General features: G+C 46.2%; 1 protein-coding gene across 2 annotated transcripts in view; it reads left to right on the top strand.

Moving 5' to 3' along the window:
- Nucleotides 1-8,179: 8,179 nt before the first annotated feature.
- The window catches only part of KIAA0355 (KIAA0355 ortholog), an 83,373-nt gene continuing 67,121 nt past the window's right edge, over nt 8,180-24,431 (top strand). The window contains exon 1 of one of the 2 annotated variants that reach the window (XM_032323264.1): nt 8,180-8,282. The gene's annotated coding sequence lies outside the window, so the exon portion shown is untranslated. Of the gene's footprint in view, nt 8,283-14,614; nt 15,147-24,431 lie in introns of those variants that run through there. The other variant, XM_032323265.1, reaches the window with a different exon arrangement.

Raw genomic sequence — 24,431 nt, 5'->3', positions numbered from 1 at the left:
TTCATGGGATAAATACTATAACGGGGAACACATACAGCGGGGGACTTCAGAGCAGGCTTCCTGGAGGAGGAGGCCCATGAGGTCATGCTTTGAAGAGCCCCCCCACCAGAGGCCTGTTCTGGGAGGGAGCCAAACTTGTGACAGCTTCTGGACTCAGGATTCTCTTGGGTGTGCCTGGGCATCTGTCCCCACCTGGGCAGATGTGGAATCAGCTTGAATTGCCAATTTTCTGAGATCACAGGTAATCTCATATCTTTTTACTGATCTGATAGGCTTAGTGCGAGGGGGTGTTTTACTTCCAGGGTTTCTTCATCTATGTTGCGGCGTACCTGGCTCTCTTTCACTCAACCCAGTCTCCTCAGTGATTCTGGAGCAAAAGTCAGAGAACGGCAAGTGAAAGGTGGTTTTCATTTTTTTTTTTTTTAAGATTTTATTTATATCTTTGACAGAGAGAGACACAGTGAGAGAGGGAACACAAGCAGGAGAGTGGGAGAGGGAGAAGCAGGCCTCCCACAGAGCAGGGAGCCCTACGCAGGGCTCTATCCCAGGACCCTGGGATCATGACCTGAGCCAAAGGCAGATGCTTAACGACTGAGCCACCCAGGGGCCCCAAGGTGGCTTTCATTATTTTTGTCAGCTCCCTCTTCAGGCCTCACTGTTGGCTCAGAACTGGATGCTACCGGTTCTCATTTGCTGTGGGGTAGAGTGATTGTGCTTCATTGTTTTGCACTTTGCAGGCAATGTTTCCTGGTCATGAAATCATTGTAGGTCAAAGGCCACATCGTAGTGTATCCACTCAGCCTTTCCCCCAATATTTCTAATAACTTGGCTTAAAAATGTGATTTGGGGGGCGCCTGGGTGGCTCAGTGGGTTAAGCCGCTGCCTTCGGCTCAGGTCATGATCTCAGGGTCCTGGGATCGAGTCCCGCATTGGGCTCTCTGCTCAGCAGGGAGCCTGCTTCCTCCTCTCTCTCTCTGCCTGCCTCTCTGCCTACTTGTGATCTCTGTCTGTGAAATAAATAAATAAAATCTTTAAAAAAAAAAAAATGTGATTTGGTTCTGTCCGGCCTTGCCCCTAAATGGAAGGTAAGAGTACTTGGCAGCTGGGCAGGTTGGGGTCAAGGTTAGGCACGACATTGCCCCGCAGTGGAGAAGCCTGGAGTTCTGGGCCCTGAGCCCATCTCTCCCCAGTGGAGCGAGTGGGAGTGGTGATGGGGGAAGAAGCCCCCTCTCGCCTCTCATCACTCAAACACCCACTCCTCTCTGACCTGGCTAGAACACCTGCTTGTCCCAATGGCACGTGGGAAGCCACCAGCTGTCTGATGCTTAGGGGCTCCTGCTCTCCAGCACCCACATCATCCCACATCTCTCTGGAAGGGAGTCCGTGTCCTGCGGCCAGTTGCCAAGGTCTCACAAATCACCGTTGCCACCAGAAATTCAGCCAGTGGCCATTCCCGGCCCCCGCTTGCTAGGATTGAAGACCCACTTGAAAAGCCCTAACTGGACTGTAACTAGGGGCAACCACGTGTCAGGTCTCTAAGGGGAGCCTGACAGGAACGTCAGAGTCATCAGGTTGGAGGACTCTGGAAACGAAGCCCCGGCTCCCGAGGCCCTCTTCTGCGCTGCGTCCAAGGGAGCAGGCCAGCCACAGGCCAGCAGTCTGTGAGTTACTCCCGGGCATCAGGACGCCTGCCAAGGACCGCCATTCTGTGACCACAGTGCCCTTTTTGTTAGGGCTAATAAATCCCCTCTTGTTTCCGTGACAAGGAGTTGGGGTTATTACGTTTTGATAACCAAAAGAAAGTCGCCCACCCTCAGGAAAGGGGACAGAGTTCTGCTTTCTTCAACCGGATGGACCTGAGAAGGTCTCTCAGGCCCCTCCATTTTGGCCCCTGGTGGGTGTACACATCTGAGAGGGATTTTCATAAATTTAATTGTTCAGAATTCCAACGAGTCTTCAAGTCCAAACTTTCCACAAGGCCATGGAATCAACCACGCAACTCTTCTCTCGAAGTTCTTGGGAGATACGTCTTGCCGAACCAGAACCACAGCAAAGACCTTCTGAGCGAGGGCGGTACCCATGGCCGGGTTCACATATGGGAACCTGAGGAGAGTAGAGCCTTGGCTCTGTCAGCTGTGGAATGGACCGGAGCTGTCCCAAGCTTTCAGGATAACTTGACCTGAAGGCCCTAGTACCTGTGGCTTCACCAGTATCAGAATCTTGCCTGGTTCCCTCCCGAGCACACTGTCCTTTCCTGCCCATGAGCCCTTTGACCCCCTGGAAGTCTGTGGGGCCTGGACTATATCCCTCTCCACTGTGAGACCTTCACAGCTGATCGCTGGGATGGGCACATCCCTAGTCTGTCCAGCAGCTCCCCCTCCCACCCCTCCATATAACCCAGACACCTCTGTTTCACCCAGCCCCAAAGAGCCCCCAGAGAGCCCCCAGCCACTTGCCCTGCCTGTATATTGCATGTTCCCTAAGATGAAACCAGGTCTCCTGTCCTGGCAACAGGGGAAGGGGCCTGAACTCATGGGGTCCAGCCCCCCACCCCTATCAGGGATCTCCCAGGACCCTGGCTGGCCCCAGCCCTTCAGAACAATGAAAAGCAACCTGGGATCTTAGAGTTGTGGGCCGACAAAAGCAGATGGCTCTGCCCGGCCAGGGCCTCTTGGCCACAGCACCACCATTTCCAGCCAGTGAATGAGGGACAACAGGATGCTCAGATGCTTACACACAGGGGAAAGGGAGGGGTGAGGAATGACTTCCTCAGGGAGGCAATCTGGAGACTGGGGGAGAAGTTTCCCCTTCAGCACATGACTCATGCCGCCCTCACCCCCTTTCCTGCTTGGGCCACGCCGCTCAAGCTCGACTAGACTGGCCTCGCCCCAGCCTCGCTCCATGCCCAGCAGACAGCCGGTTGCTCTGTGTCCAGAACGTCTGGCCAGCCCTCTCCAGACTTGCTCCCCAATCCTGTGGATTCTGGAATGCAGCTACCCTTCCTGGGGCTCCCAGTCCATATGGCAGCTTTCATGCTCTGCCCAAGGGAGACCAGTAAGGTAGAGGAGAAAAGGTCCTGTTTCCAAACCAACCCCATTGCCCCCTGCCCCACCCCCCACACTTGGCTGGGATAACCCCTTCCCTGAAGGCTCTTCTTTCAGGCATGCCCACTAAAACTAACACGGAAAAGCCCAACCTGGGAGCCCTGGCTTCTCCTGCCACAAAGAATGCACAAACCAACAGTAATAACTGTGGCTGCTTAAGAAAATTAGTTCTCTCATTTCTCCCGGGCCCCTTGGTGTGAATGTCTGTATTCAGCAACCTTCCACGATAGGAATCTGAATCTGCCTTTTTTTTTTTTTTTCTTCCTCTGCGAAAAGAGGCATCCCATGCCAAGGTCAAGATGCATCTCAGGTCCATCTCCCTAAAGCAGAGCTCTTCTGTCACTGAGGAACTCCTGAAATTTCGATCTCACTTCCCACGGTGATGCCCTCCGACACTCTCCTCCCAGCCACGGGATCTGGCTCCCACCAACGGCGCCTCTGACCAGATACACAGAGGGTCAGGTGGATTCAGAGAGAATCTGAATCCGTTCCCGGCCTGTGCCTTCTTGGCCTCCTACGTGGCAAATGGAGGTGCTGGTCTGGTGGTCTCTAGGCTGCCATCCAATCCCTATGTGCATGTTTAGGCTCCAATCACAGACCTCTCTGCAAAGCTGGAGAATCACAGCTTCTGTCCCTGAAGATGTGGGGGCCCCAGGAGGGCCTGGCCTCCATCTCTAGACTCTGCGCACTCCAACCTCTTTTCTTGGCACTCCTGTGCAAGGGAGCTTGGAAGGGAGAGGTGACATGACATGACAAATGTGTCAGACCTGTGCGGTGGGCACATGGATGTTTTTTCTCTCCTTGTCCACAGGCATGTGGATTTGATGAAGAAAAACAAATCGTTCGAACCTCTAGGAGGGGGGTATGACAGCAGTAGATGTACTCACAAAGCAGGCATGAATGGGCACGATACAAAACGTCCTCGGGGAAGCTTGAGAACTCCAAGACAACCTGGTGCCCAGAGCACCACAGAAGCCACCAGAAGGGCCTCAAGGTTGACAAGGTTCACATCAAACCCAAATGAGAACTTCACGTATGACCCAAAACTAATATAACACTGTCCGTTAATTATACTTTAATGAAAAGAAAACTAGAAAAGAAAAAAGAAGAACCACAGGCATGGAGGAATGGATTTCTAGAACCTTCTGGTCCTGGCTGGAAGTCTATAGGAGGGGCCCGGATGGAGGAAGACTGAAGGAGTTTCCAGCACATCACTCTGGGACCATGAGGTTTGGAGTGAAGTGAGGCCCGTGGCTGAACACGTGGATCAGAACGTGCCACATGCGGAGGGAGCCTCTTTCAAGTCCCACCCAATGTTTACCACGTGCCTCCCTACCTAGCCACTGGAGGCCACTGGGGCCTGTCCTAGGAGCTAGGAGGACCTAATGGTAGGCCAGCTTGTCTTGGGACTGCAGAAACCACACTCGGACCGCATAGAAGTCAGCCATCACCCCTGGTCCCTTCTCTGGAGCTTCCAAGGTCAGGTGAGCCCAGCACCCAGAGAAACTTCCTCCAACCCAGCTGTCTCCTCCCGCCTCACATCCCTCCTCTTGTATCTTGGGTCCCATAGGCCAACACGCCAGGAACCCTCCTGCCCCACAACCCGTGTTCAACTGCCTGGTGAATCCCCACTCCACCTTCTTCACTTTGACCTGAAGGCTGCTGGGGGAAGTCACTTCCTCGGAAGGAGGGCTCTACTCTGAATTAATGACTTTTCCACCTGAAACTGATCATCCGTGCAAGTTGTAAATTCTACCATATTTCTCCTTCTACTCACCTTTTTGCCTTCAGACCTTCCTCACTCCTCACATCTTTGTCCCTGAGCTCCCCTCTCTCTTTGATGCAAAGCAATCTTTTTAAAAAGATTTTATTTATTTATTTGACAGACAGAGATCACAAGCAGGCAGAGAGTGGGGGGAAGCAGGCTCCCTGCTGAGCAGAGAGCGAGACGCGGGGCTCTATCCCAGGACCCTGAGATCATGACCTGAGCTAAGGCAGAGGCTTAACCCACTGAGCCACCCAGGCGCCCCCGCAAAGCAATTTTTTTGAGAGAGAGAGAGAGAGGAGAGAGAGAAAGAGAAAGGACGGGAGGGCAGAGGGAGAGAGAAAATCTCAAGCAGGCTCCATGGCCAGCAGCACGGAGCCTGATGGGGGCCTGAACCCACAACCCTGAGATCATGACCCCAGCCGAAACCAAGAGTCCGGATGCTCAACCAGCTGAGCCACCCAGATGCCCCTGCTGCAAAGCATCTTACCCCCCACCCTTTCAAGCCTCTTCAGAATCTCACAAAATGACCATAGGTCTCTACTGTATGCTCAGCCTCTTTGTGTTAACTAGATCCTCCTCTCTGACACTGAAATATGTTTCAATTTCTTCCACTTTAAAAAAAAAAAAAAAAAAAAAAAAAAAAACTCCAAACAGGCACCTGCCTGGCTCAGCTGGTGGAGCATGAGACTCTTGATCTCAGGGTCGTGAGTTCAAGCCCCATGTTGGGCGTAGAGTTTCTTTGAAAGAAAATAAAACAAAATCACTAAAATGTCTCCCCCACAGTCTAAACTCACCTTCGGCTCCTCCTCACAGCTTCAATGACCACCTAAGCCCCAGGGACATCTCCAGCATTCTCGTGAGCTCCAGAACCTCGTCCTGAGTTTCCTCCTTGCGGCATTGTCCTTGATGTTTTGTTCACAGCAGAACTCATGGCCTTCTTTCTATCTTCCACCCTTCCACATTTGGTCTTCAGGAACTTCCCAGCACTCAGTATCACCACAACAATAGTTCATCCCAGAGACTCGAGAAATCGGATTCCCTTCTCTTCCTGAGCCTCCAAATCCATTTCATCACCGACACTCATCTGTTTTACTCCCTACTGCCACTACCATAGTCTGTGAGTGTCTTTCCAAGTGAGGTTTACATACTCACTAGTATAAGAAAGCAATCTAGTAGAGTACAGGAAGAAACTAGTAGAACTTCTATATAGGCTGTTTTCTTTTTCGTCTTTTAAAATTCTTTATTTCTGTTTCATAATATAAATAGAATATGAATAGTCTAGTGAATCTATGGGCACACCTGGACATATTCCAGATTTGGTTCCAGACCACCATAATAAAGCTAATGTTGCATTAGAGTGAGTCAAGTGAATTTTTTGTTTTTTCCAGTGCATATAAAAGTTATGTTTATATAAGACTATAGTCTATTAGGTGTGCAATAGCATTATGTCTAAGAACAATGTATATACCTTAATTTAAAAATACTTTATTGCTGGGGCACCTGGATGGCTCAGTCAGTTAAGCATCCAGTTCTTGATTTCGGCCCACGTTATGATCTCAGGTTGTGGACATGGAGACTACCTGGGATGCTCCCTCTCTCCTTCTCCTTCTGCCCCTCTCCTCCTGTTCTCTCTCTTTCTCTCTCTCTCAAAAAAAAAAAAGCCCACACTTTATTGATAAAAAGTCCTAACCATCATCTGAGCTTTCTTTGAGTCATAATCACTGATCATAGATAACCATCACAAGTAAAATAATAATGAAAAAGTTTGAAATATTGGGAGAATGACCAAAACGTGCACAGAGACACAAAGTGAGCAAATGCTGTTGGAAAAATGGTACCAATAGACTTGCTCAAAGCAGGGTTGCCACAAACCTTGAATTTGTAAAAAATATTCTTTCTGCAAATTGCAATAAAAGGAAGCATATTAAAATGAGGCATGCCTGTATGTAATCTACTAATAAAATCTAGGTGATATTCAAACTTGTTTTCTAATAGATGCTCAAGAACAACAACAACAAAATTTTGAAAGCCGTGGTCTAAATGAGAATCACTTTTTGTTTGCACAATCAAAATAGCCTTTTGCTGTCTATCTATCCATCTATCTAAAATATACATACAATTCACCACTTTAACCATCTTAACTGTTATAGTTTTGATGTGGTTGTGAATCATCACTACACTCATCTCCAGAACTTTTCATCTTTGCACACTGAAACACTATACCGATGAAATATAAACTCCCCATGCCCCCCTCTCCCCACTCTCTGGCAACTACCTTCTACTTGCTGTCTCTATGAACTTGCCTCCTCCACGTATCTCATATAAGTGGAATTGTAGAAGAATTGTAGAATATTTTTCCTTTTGTGATTGACTTATTCATTACTTAGCAAAATACTTCATGGTTCATACATTTGTAGCATGTGTCAGAATCCCCTTCCTTTTTAAGGCTGAATAATGTTCCGTTGCATGGATAGACAACATTTTGTTTATCCACTCATCCATCCTTGGACATCTGGGTTGCTTCCACCTTTTTGGCTATTAAGAATAATGCTGCTATTAACATGGATAAAGAAATCTACATCCACTCTTGCCTGCCTCTCTCTAGTTCTTCCCTGAAGCTGTATCCCTAGTAATCCCTTTAAGCCCACAAGTATGGTAAAATCACCCCTTGCTTAAAACTTAATAGTTCCCCATTGCTCTCAGGCAAGATCTTACTACCCTCGTTTCTTGAACACAAAGCTATTGAAGACACCTGCTGTTTCTTCTGTCCTAACCGTGCTTTCCTCTCTGCTTCTCCAAGTTGTTTTCTTCCTTCTTCCCTTTAGGACCTCATCTCCTGCTCTATTTTCTGGGCGAAGAATTCCCTGATCACCCTCCTACACTAGGTCAGGGGACTCTCTCTCCCTCCCTCTTCCACTTTCCCCTCCTACCGCTTGTCACAATTGGCACTGTCTCATCATGTGTATTTGTGACAATTTTATTGTGTTTCCACTAGAGAATAAACCTGTGAGGGTGAGAGCGTTCAAACCTGTAGTGCCTGTCAGGACCCGGCATCCAGCAAACACTCAGTATTTTAGTATTCTGTTTCAATAATAAATACGTGAGGACGCAGCTAACCCCTCCCGCCCAGGGACCAAGCCACAGAGGAGGACCCGGGTGGCCCTGCGGGCTCGGGCTGCCTGTCCTCAACCCCCGCCCTAACGCAATCCCACAGGGCGGTCGCCGGCGCCTGGGGTAGGAAGCTCAGGGCCGCCCCCTCCCGGCTCGCGCCAGGGGGGTCGACTTCAAGCCCTTGGGTCAGCAGCCAGTCCGGCGTCCGCCTGGGGCGGGGGCGGGGCCGGGCTGGAGACGTCACTTCCGGTGTACACAGCCGGTCCGGGCGGTGCGCTGGGGGCCGGGGCGCGTCGCAGGTGAGGAGCGGGCGCGAGCGGGCGCTACCTGGTGCGGACAGGCGGGCGGGCTGGGGGGCGGCCGGTGGGCTGCGGCCGGGGCTGGCGTCTGGACGAGCTCGCGGGGCGCCGCGCCGCTCGGGGCCGCGGGGCGCGGGGCCGTGGGCTCCCGCCCCTTGCCCGTCCGCTGTGGAGGACGCCGGGCTCTGGGGGCGCTGGCCGGGCGGACGGAAGCCCGGAGGGGCCTCCCGGCTCGTGCCCGGGACCGGGGGCGCCGGGGGACCCCGCAGACGCGGGACGGGAGAGGAGCGGGGGGGGGGGTCGCTCCCTCGGGCCGCCGGGGCCGAGGAGGTCGTACTGGCGCGGGCACCCGCTCCCGGAAGCCGGCGGAGCAGTCCGCGGACGCACGGCGGCCTGTGGGAGGCCGGGGTCCGCCGGGACTGGCTGGAGACGCGGCCCTCACGCCGCCCGGCGGCTGCCGGGCCGGCTGCGCGCACCTTCCCCGCCGTGCGGGGCAGCCGAGGAACACGATTTTCCGGCCCGGTGGAGCCTGTTGGCGCAGTCGGCCCGGGGGTGGCTGTGCGGGGACCCGCCGCGGCCGGGGCGGGGGATGAAGGACCCACGCCTGTGGGGCGAGTGCAGGGTCAGGGGTGTGTCTTCCTGCTCCGCGCAGTGCGAGGAAAGAAGCATGCCTGCTTGGCACGATAAGAATTCTGTTTATACTCCTCGCAAAATTTGCCAGATGAACACTCAGGTTGGGGGACCCCAATTTGAAAGTAGCTTGTTCCCGCCCCTTCACACCCATTATAAAAGCAGTTCGTTCTCCTCACATTCGAGACAACACAGAAAGTATCGTGAGGATACTTTTTCAAATGACAGTCGTCCGCCCACCTACCACTCAGGGGCAGGCATTGCTAACATCTTGTTAATACCAATAAATGGTCTCTTTCACTTGTATTATCACTTATATAGATTTCATACTTACCGTTGTAGACCATAATGTAACCAAACCCTGCGGATGAACATGCAGATTGTTTCCAGTTCGTCACAGGATAATTCTGATTGTTTTAGCATAAATTTACAAATGAGGTCAAAGGTAACATTCATTTAAAAAATAAGGTATATTTGTTTCCTTTGCTGACATGTTTGGAAAATTCTCCATCCCGATGTTATAAAAAGTTCCACTCATTTTTGCTCCTCATTTCATGGCTTTTTTTTTTTTTTTTTAAACTTTCAGCTTAAAAATTTCTACTTAAAATTTCGTCTCGGTGTAAGATACGAAATATTTTCCAAATGGTTGGTTGACCCAGTTTTATTGACTAAGCTCTGACTGCTGTTTTGTCATATTTTAGATCTAAAGTTCTCAGTATGTGTTTATAAGGGACTACTCACAAAATTGATACTTGGATTTTGTGTATGCTTTTTAAATTTCATTCGCAGTATCTTTTATTTTTTCTTAATTTCCTTTACAAGTCTAGGAAATAGTTCATGTTAGAAGGTTTTTTTCTTTTTTATCTTTTAAAGTGAAAAGTTTATTGTTTCATTTTCTTTCTTGCTGTCAAGATAACAAACTCCATATGAAGAGTTCAGGTTTGTTGTGGCAACTTTTCAGTCTGGCATTTGAGATTCTAATCTTCCTCTATTTTTGCACTCGAATACGTAGGTTAGCATTGGAGACCAAGATAGAAAAGCTCTCAGATTCCCTTGGCAAGCCTAGATTTTTTCAATCTAAAATTATCTCTGGATTTTTGGAAGACAGCATGTTTTAAGCATCCTTTAAAAAAATTTTTTTAAACAAGTTGCACATGATTCTGCTGAAATCTTACTAAATGTTTATTCTGTTTCAATCCTGGAGCCTAATACACCAGAAGCTTTATGTCAAGCGGGTCTTCCAAGTCTGTAGGAAAATAATTGTATCTAAGAGCTAGTAGGCTGGGGCATCACGTGGGCTGGGTGTCCACTCTCTTTCTTTCCCTCTTGAGATGTTGTCCTTTGTGGAAAATGATGACCTTCCTAGGTAAAGAAAGAATATTGGTTTGAAAAGGAATTACTCTACTTTGGAGTTACAGGAAAAAAAAAAAAAAGGAAGGGAAAGGGAAAAAAAAGGATGCCTTCTTCTCTTAGTACAAGTTAACATAGAGCCTGAACTTGTGAGGGTTTGTGCTTCAGATGTCTTTATCGCTCCTGAAACTGCTCTTGGGGCCCAATTGATAGATGCAGTGGCTGCTGCTTACTCATTTCCCTTGACCTTGACCATAAATATTTGGCATGGTGAGCCAGATTTTCTTGTTGTTGTCAATCTTCTTTTGGTTGGCCTTCTTGAGTTGGAGCTATTGTGGTCATTTTCTTAATTTGGAGACTGCTTTTTCACTTGAGTTTGTTGTTTCTCTTTCCACGTCTGCCTGTGAGCATTTTCTGAGGCCTAGCTTTGTGCCTCTACCTCTTAACCAAAAAACATGCTCCTTCCCACTCATCCAGTATGTGACTTCCAGGCGGAGAACCACTTCACCTCCTCACTCCTGTCTCCACGCAGTGACCTCAACTCAGACTGTGCTACAGGTCATTTCTTTATCTCCAGCTGACCCTGGTCATGTTCTCAAGGCCGTATTCTGTCCAGCTTAGGGAGCCCTTCCTTGCTTGCCAAGGTGGCCTGTCCTTCATAACTCCAAGGACCTATCCCATCTCCTTTTCCTTCTTGATTTGGGCTGCATACGCCATTTGCTTTCTATGCCTGCAACTTGATTTAGACTTTGTATCTTTGCTCTTAGGGACTTCAGACATAATCTGGTCCCACCCTGGATGAGAAAGATGAGATCCAGTGATTTTATTTATTAATTTAGTTAACTCACATTTATGGAGTCTTTACAGTATGGGCTAGTTACTGTAGTGGAAAATTAAACTACAGAGCTGAAAGGCACAGTCTGAACAAAAAGTTAAAAAAAGCAATTGCCATAAAGTATCGTAAGTGCCTAGAAGTGGGGGACATGTAATGAGTTCCCCCAGGTTTCAGAGATCTTGTCTGTTCACTGCTCCAGGACCTAGTAGAACACACTGTTCTGGGAACAATCAAGTATTTGTTGAATGAATCAGTGATCATCTGAGAATGACATGAGAATAAAAGTGCTGTCTATAGAGAAGATACAAACCAAGAGACATTTTTTATGTGTGGCTTGGAGAATTTCAGGAAAACTTTAAGTTCAACCAAAATGACCCAGCTGTAACCCCAAGAAGGCATGATTGGAATGTGTTCGTAGCCAGAATGCTTAAACTTAATTTTGTATCCTCAGAAGAAAAGACTGCATTTCTAGGAGAGGGTTAGGATGGTGTCTGTGGAAATTGGGGTGACAGGTCCAGGAGAGGAATTGGGTGATATGTCTGTAGCACTGCCTGGGGGCCCTGGCCAGGGGAGCTGTGTGCAGTCCTCCAGTGAGCCTCTGCACCGCCAGACAGTTGGGTACATCTCTGTTGATGCCTTTCTAGGCAGGAGAATCTTTCCCTTGCTTTGCTTCCACGCTCCCAGCCAAGGAGAGAACGTGAATGGTTGCGAGCTCCATATCCAAATCGCTCAGATTAGATCCTCGTCTTGGGGCTCTGGCTAATCTCTTTGCCCCTCAATAGAATGGGGAGAATGGTAGTACCTTCCTCTTTGTTGCCTGGCACCTGCTAAGTGTTCAGTAAATATTAGCCCTCATTAATATTTATAAACTTAGTAACTGGTCTTCTGGTTAGTACATAGCCATCTTTAAATTTAGGCGGCCTGACTCAGTTGCCCTGGACCTCCTTGCTCCTGAGTACATTGACAAAGCTGAAAATCAGAGGGGAAGTTGTGACAGATACTTTCTGCCCAGACTGCTCATCCGGAGAATCCACCTGTTGCCAGGAAGGACAGGCTTAAGCTGAGTACACTGGGAGAAGATTAGTACAGCACCACAGTAAGAGGAGAGGCCATGACAGGTACAAAGGAGTAGGGGAACAAGCAGGAGGTGTGTGAGCTGAAGGAGCTTTAGGGTAAAGAGTGGACAGGTATAAATACGGAAGTGGAGGGAAATGAGATTGGAGAGGAAGGCGGGGCCAGCTCTTGAAGAAATTATTAATGACAATATGTAACTTATTGGGCACTAACAATGTGTCAGGTGAGGTGTTAATCCCTTCCACTCACTATGCTAGCCAGGTTTGGTGCCAAGTGCTTTGTGTATATTACCTTGTTCTGTCTTCACAACAACCTTGTGATGCAGGTGCTTACGTTACAGGAGAAGTGATGTGTCCAGTGTCAGCTGGTAGGTCTCTCTGCCTGGTGATTCAGCCTGCACACTGTTGCAAGGTTAACACTTAGTATCTTTTGTACATTTTTTTAAATTTTGTTTTTTTCAAAGAGTTTATTTGTCAGAGAGAGTGCGCACGTGCACAAGCAGGGAGAGTAGCAGGCAGAAGGAGAAGCAGGCTCCTGGCGGGGCAAGAATCCCGATATGGGACTCAATCCCAGGACCCTGGGATCTGACCTGAACCAAAGGCAGATGCTTAACTGACTGAGCCACTCAGGCGTCCCTCTTTTGTACATTTAAAAGCCTTTATGACTCCTATTTCCTGATGAACTCCACGCCACCAATATCCTCTGACTTTATAGAACCATCTTGGGTTAAAATGTGAAAATATGTGTATCTTAGAATTGAATAAACACAGTTCAGGCGCAAATATGCATCAAGCTCAGAGAAATGTAGTGAAACAGGTAAGATGCAGAACAATGTGTATATGGACCCATTTGTGTAAAAAAACAAAGAGGAGAGAGAGAGAGAGATAAACATGAAATAGGTTTCTAAGTGTAGAAAAAAAATTCTGGAATGATAGAAAAGAAACAGTGGCTGCCTTGGGATGAGGCCCCAGAAATCTAGGCTGTTAGGCTGACCTAGCTTTGTCTTATATACTCTTTTGTACAGGATGATTTTCTTTTCACTGTATATGTGTATTATATTTTCAATTCAGAGTTAATAAAAACAAGTTTTGAAGTGTTTGCCATGTACGTAGTAGTCACTGAGAGAGGGAGTAGCACAGGCAGTAAGAACAAGGACTTTATCCAGACTGCTTGGGTTTGGTTTCTGTCTCTGCCACCTATTGGTCATTCATCTCTAAGTCACTCAACCTCTCTTTACCTCCTTTTACACTCTCTGAAAATGGGGGTGGTAACACGCCTCCTGGACTTATAGTGGGATGTTAATGACTTAATATTTGTGAAGTTCTTAGACCATTTCCCGACTGGCAGCACTATGAGCAGGTGCTGGGCACCACAGTGTGAGCAAAGAGGAGATCAGCCTGTCGCCCTGCACTGGCAGTTCTGTGGGAGGGGAAGCCATATGAAGCTAGGCTAGTGTCAAGCAATGGCAGCAGGGTCTGCAGGGGCTCGAGACAGACTCCGTGGGGACTGAAGGGGCCAAGGATGGTTTCATCCAAACATTGAATCTTAAATGTGGGTAACTTCTACAAAAAGTGAAAAGGGCACCCAGGGACTGGTTCCAAGGGTGATGTGTGCCCCAGACAGACTGAGAAATGAGACAGGAAAGAGCCTGAGGGGAGCCCGAAATTGGGATCTAGCTTGTGATGACAGGTCATCGTTATATGGCAGTTTTTCTTACCTATATAAAATAATGATGTGATTTATAATGACATCTTAGGCTTGATGAGATGTGGTAGCTGGACCTTGATCTTTGAAATGGCCAGGAGATGTCCCTGTGTAATTTACTTAATGAGTCCCTTAATGCAGCACCTGTGGGCCACTTCCAGGTGGTGCTTACAGACTGTGTTGCCCGTGAGTATCTCTGATCTCTGCCTCTACATTTACTGAGTCTGTTGCTAGGACTCATTTCTAGATGGTATCACTTTTTTTTTTTTTTAACTGTTTTGTCTATGTGTCTTGTGTGTGGGTCACTGTCTGATCTGTGCTTTTTCAAATTGGTAACTGCAAAGAACCTTTTTTTTATTTTTTTAAAGATTTTATTTATTTATTTATTTGACACAGAGAGAGAGAGAGATCACAAGTACACAGAGAGGCAGGCAGAGAGAAGAGGAAGCAGGCTCCCCGCTGAGCAGAGAGCCCGATGTGGGGCTCGATCCCAGGACCCTGAGACCATGACCCGAGCCGAAGGCAGAGGCTTAACCCACTGAGCCACCCAGGCGCCCCAACTGCAAAGAATCTTAATGGAAAGTTTTTCGGGTTTTTTAAAGATTTTTTTGTTTGTTTATTTGACAGAGAGAGAGGGGGAAGCAGACTCCCCACTGAGCAAAAAGCCCTATGTGGGACTTGATTCCAGGACTCAGATTATGACCGGATCTGAAGGCAGAGGTTTAACCCACTGAGCCACCCAGGCTCCCTTTAATGGGATAGCTTTTGAGTGCAGAATTCGAGCTAGAGATTACCTGGGAAAAAATCCAATTTTCTTATTCGGAATAATTTTGGGATTAGGTGCCAGTGAGGTGGCATTTATGACGGGGAACGTGGGACTACCTGAGTCTTCCCTCACCCCACCCCCAGGACCCAGAGGTGGATGCGTTTGCCTGGGAACACAGGCAGAGGGAAGCTGGCTCGGCTCCCAGACCTGAGTGCTGCAGGCTGTGGTAACCTAGGCAAGGGAGGCAAGGGGAGAGCAATCTCTCCCTCCCCAGTTCCCAACGACCTATCCCATGCCTGGGTCTCAAGGTCGCAGAGAATGCCGCCACAATAGCTTTGAGCCTTGTCCTTGCCTGTCTTCCTTCAGTTTGGGGCTGACACAGGAGGGAGTGGTCGGCAGGGAAATGGGAGGAGCCTTGACCTCCTTCCCCTCTGGAGGACACAAGGCAGCCCTCCTTTTACTTTGTTGCCAGGACCTTGAGAGTTGGGGCCCGAACAGCAGGAAGGTAAGTAATCTTTTTTAAAAACTTGGTAGCTTTGTGGTATTTTGAGGAGGAAGAGTTTGGTTTTCCCCCCATGAATGGTAGGCTGGCGTGAAGTATTTCATTAGAAGAGAAAATGCTTTCCTCTGACTAGTGTCCAGCTTCTTTCAGAGCAGATGGCCCCAGTTTCTGAGTGAGACTCAAGGTGTGCCAAGTGCTATGGTTTATGGGCTTAAGCCTCACCACCGTACTGAAGAAACTGAGGCACAGAGTTCAGAGAAACAGAGGCGTAGAGTTAATAAGTGCCATTCTCGTAACTGATAATTATTAAGAACTGGGATTCGTATCTAGGTCAGTCTGACTCCCAAACCCGTACCATAACTACTGTACTTTGTCAGTGCCTGTTTCCAAGAAATGTCTTGATACTGTTAGCACCTTTTCTTTTCTTTTTTTTTTTCTTCAAGATTTTATTTATTTATTTATTTGCCAGAGAGACAGTGTGTGGGCATGAGCACAAGCAGGGCGAGCAGCAGGCAGGGGAAGAGAGAGAAGCAGGCTCCCCATGGAGCAGGGAGCTTGATGCAGGGCTCCACCCCAGGACCCTGAGATCATGACCTGAGCCAAAGGCAGTCGCTTAACTGACTGAGCCACCCAGGCGCCCCATGTACTGTGTAGCATCTGACCTACAAGGTAAAAGGATGAGCTTTTTCTCCCATGAGGTTGTAAGCTCCCAGAGAGCAGGACTTGTATCTGTTTCATTCACCCCGCTACCCCCAGTGCCTGGAGCAGTGTCATGTACATAGTAGGACCTCGGTAGATGCCTCAGTATGTGAAGGCTCACGGTGTGGAGAAGCGGCAGAGTCTGAAAGTCAGATGATGGTAACCTGCTGCAGGCCTGCTCTGTAGGGCTATCCTCCCTACCTGGGGAATGGGGGTGGGGGGTGCTGGGGAGCATCAGGGCCTTTTCATGCTGTAACATACTAATGAAAATAAACTCGTGGTTTTTAATAGGGGTAGATTTTTTGGAATGTTTTAACAATTTGGGTTTGAAAAAATTACCTCAATGCTTGTGGCTTTTAAAAAATGATTTTTCTCAGTCGACTATACTTCAGTTTAAAAAAAGAAAAGGATTTACTTTAAGTCATTCTCCTTAACTTATCCCCTAATTTCTATCAGCATCACAATTTGTTGCTGTGAATATGTTCATTGTGTTTGGCTGTATTGGATGTGAAAACTTCTAATGGTCCAGCACCATTTTAGTTCATCAAAAACCTGGTTTCACCTGAGCAGACTTTTTCAAAAGCTTCAGAACCAAAGTCATTTATCCTTTGGTGATAAGTGGTAGTCATTTGTAGATAAACCTTTCCTTGGCAAGGCAGTGTCAACTGCCACCCACCTCCTGCTTTTAGCTTCTTTGGAAGATTTTTATTTAATAAAGTGTTTTGGCATAGAGTGTTCCTCTAATAAAATTCTTTGAAAAGTTGTAATATTTGTTTTGTTTTAAAGGCAACAGGTTTTGGGTTACTCTTTTTTTTTTTTTTTTAAGATTTTATTTATTTATTTGACAGAGAAAAGATCACAAGTAGGCAGAGAGGCAGGCAGAGAGAGAGGAGGAAGCAGGCTCCCTGCCGAGCACAGAGCCGCTGGACATGGGGCTCAATCCCAGGACCCTGGGATCATGACCTGAGCCGAAGGCAGAGGCTTTAACCCACTGAGCCACCCAGGTGCCCCTTGGATTACTCTTTTGATTTTATAAGAAAACTAAACACAAGCCTTAGAATACAGCAGGTTGATTTTATCACCAGAAAATTTGACAAATAGCTAGATCGGCCCTCAGCAGGACCGGCAATGGATTCTTTTTCTCCCACTAAATGTTCACCACTTTTCTTGGTATGAAACTGAATATATGGTGATTACCATCCATTTCATTTACTTTTTTACTTTTCTACTAACTATTTAAAAAATAAACTAGACTTTGATCTTCCTCTTTTTCTCCTCACCCCCAAAATACCCTCAATTTAAACAAAATTACCCTTCATCTTGTATAACTGTTAACACACTCGGTCTTTTTTTTTTCCCCACCAATTTGTGCTATTTGGGGGATGCCTGGGTGGCTAGTTGGTTAAGTGTCTGCCTTCGGCTCAGGTGTATCTCTCTCTCTCTCCCCTTTGTTTTTTTACACAAATGGGCCCATATACACATTGTTCTGCATCTTACTTGTTTCACTACATTTCTCTGAGCTTGATGCATATCTGCTCCTGAACCGTGTTTATTCAATTCTAAGATACACATATTTTCACATTTTAACCCAAGACGGTTCCATAAAGCCAAAGGATCTTGGTGGGCTTGGAGTTCATCAGGAAATAGGAGTCATAAAGACTTTTAAATGTACAAAAGAGGGACACCTGAGTGGCTCAGTTAGTTAAGCATCTGCCTTTGACTCAGGTCAGAACCCAGGGTCCTGGGATCAAGTCCCACATCGAGTCCCACATAGGGCTCCTTCCTCAGCGGGGAGCCTGCTTCTCCCTCTCCTGCCTCTCTGGCTACTTGTGCGCTCTCTCTCTCTCTGACAAATAAATAAATAAAATCTTAAAAAAAAAAAAAAAAACCTGTTCTATTTTGAAACTAAATTTCAACTCTGTTGACTTTATGGTTAGAAAATTTTTTCTTCTGCTTAAATTAAATTATCACTTATTTGTAGATGACTGAATAAAAAAGTTTTTCAGGGTGCCTGGGTGACTCAGTCATTAAGCATCTGCCTTCAGCTCGGGTCCTGAGGTCCTGGGATTGAGCCCCACATTGGGCTCCTTGTTGAGCAAGCAGCCTGCTTCTCCCTCTGCCTGCTGCTGTGTTGTGCTGTTGTGCTCTCTCTCGGACAAATAAATAAATAAAATCTTAAAAAAAAAAAAAAAGCTTTTCGGATCCACTAATATCATCCTTTGTTATTATAGAGGAATGTCCTATTTTGTGGTGATAAATGTTACAGAGCAAGTGTCAGGACAAGAGGTGGTCACATGTCACCACGTGGGGGTAGTTTGTTCTCCCGTTTGACCAGAAGCTCCTGGAGGGAACCTTCCTCTGCATCCTGGGTGCCCAGAGCATTCCTGAGCATTCAGGGACCACTCGCAGGGTTGACTCTGTTGCTGGAGGATGCGTATAGAAACATCTTCATTTGAACTATGGTAGATTTGAATGTTGATCAGAATTTTTATTTAGTAGGTTTTTTTGTGGTTTTTGTTTTGTTTTGTTTTGTTTGTTTGTTTTTTGGGTTTTTTTTTGATCAACTGATCAGTTATTCGGTTTTTGTTTTGCATTAACAGCAATTTTAGTAGTCATTTCTTAAACAGAAAAAATAATAATAATCTTGGCCTCTTTAAAACTTTTTCATTGATATTTTTTACTCTGATAGAACTTTAATGTTTCTGGAGTTTTTGCACGATTTTTGAAATTAACATGCTTAGTATTAATTTCTTGGGAACTGTTTTTGTTTAATGGGCTAGTGTTCAGTTTTGCACATATTTTTCTTTGGGGGCAGTCTCTGGGTGTGGAAGTCATCTGGGCCTGGTGGACCCAGAAATGTCACTTCCTTTCCTCTGGCTTTGGCTCTCCATGCCTGCCTTTCCATTTTGATGTTTTAATGATACCCTCCTTGCTCGGTGATTTGTGTTCAGGAAGCAAGGCAGTGATTACTTTTGTTTCTGCTTTGTGAACTTCCTCCCCCACTTCCTATTTTTACCAACCAACTACAGGAAATGAGGCAGCTTCTGGCACTGATTTTAGGTGGCAGAGGACGAGGGCAGGAGCCATTTAAAACATTTTCCTCCTTAGTTTTTTCACTGCCTCCTTCCTGTAAGAATCATAGGAACATGGTTTTGTGATTGGGTTGAGATGATGACATGTCCTCCTCACCCTTGGTGGGGTGGGATGCTGCTCAGTTGTAGCGCAGTGCTTTGGGGAAGTAGTAGGTGAGAGCTTTTCTCCATTGTAACAGTAGGAATGGGACATTGTAGCGTTGTGGCCCAGCTGCTGATGTGGGTGAACAGTTTAGCAGAAGCAAAAGGTGAAGGGACCTGTTCTAAGTAAGGCTGGAAAGGTGGGTTCTGGTCCTCCAAGGTGGGAGCCCTGACTCTAGGGGCCCTCTCTGCTCTCTGAGATCTTTGACGAGGGCCTTAGCCTTCGTGGTGCTCTCCTTCCTCTGAACTCATGGCATTTATTTTCTAAACACTATTTAGCATTTACCCTTTTCTTTTCCCCTGATGACTCTTATCATATTGTGGACTTGCGGGAGATTCGCTTAGGGAGAAGTTTGTATCATCTTCTCAGAAAGAAGTAACCTTTTATACATTAGGTAACTTGAACATGGAAGGTGCTTGAAGCATTTGTTTAGCAGAGTTTCTCTAGTGGCACTATTAACATCTTGGGGTGGATAATTCTTTGGCTTTGAATGAACGAGGGAGCTGTCCTATGTGTGGTAGCATAGTTAACAGCTTTTCTGGTCTCTACCCATAGCACTCCCCTACTCCCCCAGTTGAGACATCCAAAAAGTGTTTCCAGACATTGCCAGATGTTCCCTGAACTGGGTGCGTGTGAAGGATCCTCTCCTCTACTTGTTGCGAACCACTGTGTTAAAGGATTGATGGCTGACTTCTAAATTTGTAAATTGGAATAAAAAAGAATGTTTGGTTCATTGGGTTTGGAGCCATTTGTTAGTTTCTATTCCAATATCTAACATTCTCATACATTTTTGATTTCCCAGTTAGATTTTGCTATTGTCTATCAGCCAGCTTTGAAGTAATCTCCCCTTCTTTGTGCTTCCACTGAAAGAACTGGGGCCTGAGCATCTGACAGCTTGGCTTCTGGTCCTCATAGAAAGCATTTTCTCTCAGTCTTGGTCTTGCTTGTTTCAGAAGGCTATTTCCTGGGAAGCTGAACACTGTGTATATAAAGGAGAAAATGAAAGGCATCTAGAATGTAACAGTAACAGTAGCTCACATTCATGGAGCAGTTGCTGGAGACAAGGTGAACAGAATCTGCAGGATTGAATGTAAGAGATAGAAAGCCAAAGGAACAAGACGGCGACTGTCTGGGACAACATCTTAGGGTTAGGCTCAGGGCTGGTAGTGCCTTTAGCCAAAACAGCACATATAGCAGGAGGAGCAGGGAATGGAAGGGTGACTTGTGAAGTTTGAAGGACCTGAGGAGATTACTCATGAGTCTGGTCCTGGCCAGGAGACGTCTTGACCAAAGAGTTGAATTTGGGTGTCATCAGCAATAGGTATGGGTATGACCTCCTAAACAGAGATCACTTTACTTTCCATCACTTCATCTCAACTTCCGGTCAATTCCAAGAAGACTACAGCTTTCAGCCATCCGCTCTAAGAGTGATAAACAGAACGCCAAGGTCTAGGTATTCGACAGAGGTGGAATAGTGCGGTGGAGAGCGCAGCCTCCGATTACTGGGCCCCAAACCCAGTTCTGTTGCTGACTTCCACCTCGGCCAGTGGCAAAAACTTGAAAAACTCACTTAACCTCTCTAGATGTTTTACCTACCTCACAGGTTCATTGTGAGAATTAAATTAGATAATACATGAAGTGCCCAGCACAGAGCCTGGCCCCGAGTACCCATTCGGTTAATGTCAGCTGTTTTTATTTTAGGGTTCTAGCAAAGATTAAGTGAGCTTAGGTCTCTAAAGCTCAGTTTAATGCTTGACAGGTTGTTGGCCCTGAATGAATTGTCTGTTTTTTTGAGGAGTACTCTCGTGAATATGGCAAACCATCAGTCACTTCATTTATGTATTTATTTATTTATTTATATTTGTTTATTTGACAGAGGCTTATTTTTAGCACTTAACTGCTGCTTCTGTGGATGGCAACACTGACTCCATGAGTGCTGTAAAAGCAAAACAAAACAAAATCCCATTAAATAAATACTGAGGATGCGCCAATTATTCAACAAATACCTGCTGAATGTTTACAGTGTGCTTAACACCCTTGACTATCTTGAATGAGCTCGGGGATCGCGAGGGTTGGAGGTGGTGGGGAAACACGGAAACCGGTGGCGTGATACAGTATGTTGCAATACAGCCACGACTCTGCAAAGACCGGGCTAAAGACAAGGTGTTCTGGTAGCACACAGAGGGCCTCCTAGCTCACTTTTTGCCAAGGTGGTGTCTCAAAGGAGGTGATTTCTAGGTCAGACATCCAGGAGGGGTGAGAATAAACTAGGAGAACTTGCCAGGCAGAGGGAACTGAGCATGTAGACGGTGAGTGGGAAGACGGCAGCAGCAAGAACTGGGCAGGGGTGGGCAGAGGAGTGGGGGAAGACAGTTGGGAAGGGTAGTGGAGAGCCGTAACACATGTGAAGTAGGAGAGCAGATGATTACGTTGGATCTAGAACAGTCACACAGCAGCCAGAAGGGAGCAGCCCAGGAGTTTGGAAGATCACTCAGGAGGCTCGTCTTGTCATTCCAGCAAGAGGAAAAGAAGGTCTAAACTTTAGATTGGCAGTGAAGGTAGAGAAAAAGGAAAAGACTGGAGAGATATTAAAGAGGCAGGAGGGGTATGATTAAATGACTAAGTGGCTGTAAAGGAGATTGAGGAGTAGAGGTGACTGCCACGTTTCTGGTTTACAGGCAGATGGTAGATCAAGTAGGTAGATGGTAATGCTGTCCACCAAGGCAGGAAAGGAACAGTGAGAGCCTGGAGAGCGTTGGTGATGGATACTTGACTCGGGGACCTGTCCAGTTGGCCAATGAATATTTGGGATGTGGAGCACAGGAGAAAAATCTGGGCTAGAGAGATGGACTTAGGGATCCTCCCGGGAAGACCATGTTGGTCGTAGAAACAGACAAGACACAACATGGAGCTCTGGGGAACCACAGTGCTTCAGGTCAGAGGAGGAGGAGCTCCCAGTTGGCAACTGAGAATGGCCAGAGGGGTGGGAGGAGAGGTAGGACGACAAGCATCTTCCCATACAAAATTGTCTCACTCTTTTTAGTGTGATAACATATTCTTATAAAGGGAGCCAAAAAAGTAGAGTCCTAGGACTAAGAGAACAAAGAACTAAATCTTTCAGGCATTTTCTCTTGCCTGAATAGATATTTTAAATTCATGAATGTTGAGAATAAAATTCTTCAAAGCATTTTTCTGGAGTGCATTTCTAAATATGGCTCGTGTCATTCTGAACTGACAAAAAACATGGAAATGGTTGGGCTTTGAACTTCACAGACAATAACTTCACTAATCTCCCTAAAGAATTTCCTGTGGCGTCTCCGTATTATAAAGGGTAGATTGAGATTTACATTGTTACGGACTGGAGGGAAGAAAAAATTTTCTGTGTTTTTTTCCTCTGAAGAGGGAATGTTTATGGAGTGGTTCATCTTTATTTTTTTTTTAACAGCTTTATTGAAACATAACTCACATACCATACAATTCATCTATCTAAAGTATGTGATTCAGTGCCTTTTAGGATATTCAGAATTCTGCAGCCACCACTACAATCAATTTGAGGACATCTTTATCACTCCAGAAGGAAACCCTGTATACATTAGCAGTCATTCCCATTCTTTTCATCCACCCCAGCTCTAGGTAGACATTCATCTACTTTCTAGTTCAATGGGTTTGCCTGCCCTGGACATTTCTTATTAATGGAATCATATGTAGTATGTGGCCTTTTGTGTCTGGCTTCTTTCCCCTGGCACTGTGTCTCCAAGGCTCATACATGTTGTAGCATGGATCAGTGCTTCTCTCCTTTTTTATGCCTGAATAATATTCCATCACATGGCTCTCCTACATCTAGTTTATTCATTCATCAGTTGATAGATATTTGGATTGTTTCCACTTTTTTTTTAACAGTTATGAATAATAAACTTCATATACAGATTTTTTATGGACGTATTTTTCATTTCTCTTGAAATACCACACCTAATGGGGTACCTGCGTGGCTCAGTGGGTTAAGCCTCTGCCTTCAGCTCAGATCATGATCTCAGGGTCCTGGGATCAAGGCCCTCATTGGGCTGTCTGCTCAGCAGGGACCTTGCTCCGCACCCCCCCCCACCTGCCTCTCTGCCTACTTGTGATCTCTCTCTCTGTCAAATAAATAAGATCTTAAAAAAAAAAAAAAAATACCATACCTCGGTGTGGAATTGCTTGGTTATCTGGTACTTCTGTGTTTAATCTGGTGAAGTTCTGCCAGACTGTATTCCCACAGGCAGTTTCTCCACATCCTCCCCAGCTTTTGGTGTTGTCTATCTTTTTTAATGAAGCCATCCCAGTGGTTAGTGGTGTCTTGTGGTTCTCACTTGCATTTCCCTGACAGCTAGCGATACCACTCATCTTTTCGTGTGCTTTATCGGCTATTTATCTATCATTTTTGAAAGGTTCATCTACACTTGATCATTAATTTTGGCAAGATCAGTTAAGTTGCAAAACCCCAAAATGAAAGAACAGATGAACATATTTGACTAGAGAAATGAGGTGTGTGTGTGTGTGTTCGTGCACACGTGTGCGTGCACATAGTGAAAGAGGCTCTAAACAGATGGAAAAGATGAAGGACAGGCTCCCCCAGAGAAGCATCCAGCACTCTCCCCGCACCTGTACTCTTCATTCTCCACCTGAGCTTGAGAAACAGGGTGCTTAATGATCCTGTTACCTGGCTGTGACTTTGGAAGTAGAGACCATGATCTCTGCCTTCTTAAGACCACTGATAGCGCCACCATGTTGAACCATGTATCAGAATGTCTGTCCTTTTTAGGCTTAAGAATATACTGTTTTATGGTTGTACCACATTTTGTTTATCCATTCATCTATTGATGGACATTTGTCTTATTTCCACCCTCTGGGTGTTATGCATAATGCTACAGTGAAGACTGCTATACAGATATCTGTTCAACTTTTTGCTTTCACTTCTTTTGTGTATATACTGAGAAGTGAAATTGTTAGACCATATGGTAATTATATATCTAAATTTTTGAAGCACTGTCCTGCTGTTTTCCACAGTGGCATTATCATCTTATATTCTCACCGGTGATGCCCAGGGTTCCCGTTTTTCCACATTCTTGCCAACATCTTATTTTGTGTTTGTTTTTTTTTTTAAATAATATCCATCCTAATGAATTTGTAGTAGTGTCTCTTTGTGGTTTTGACCTGCAATTCTTTGATAATTAGCGATGCTGATCATCTTTCCATGTGTTTATCGATTTCTTTGGACAAATGTCTATTCAAATCCTTCACCCATTTAAAAATTGGATTTGTTTGTTTGTTTTCGAGTTGTAGGTAGTTCTTTCTATATTCTGGATATTAATCCCTTTT

This window comes from Mustela erminea, chromosome 19 (genome assembly GCF_009829155.1).
Source record: "Mustela erminea isolate mMusErm1 chromosome 19, mMusErm1.Pri, whole genome shotgun sequence".
In the NCBI taxonomy this organism is placed as follows: domain Eukaryota; kingdom Metazoa; phylum Chordata; class Mammalia; order Carnivora; family Mustelidae; genus Mustela; species Mustela erminea.
Note: the sequence above shows the minus strand (reverse complement) of the source record. Positions and strands in the feature narration are given on the sequence as shown.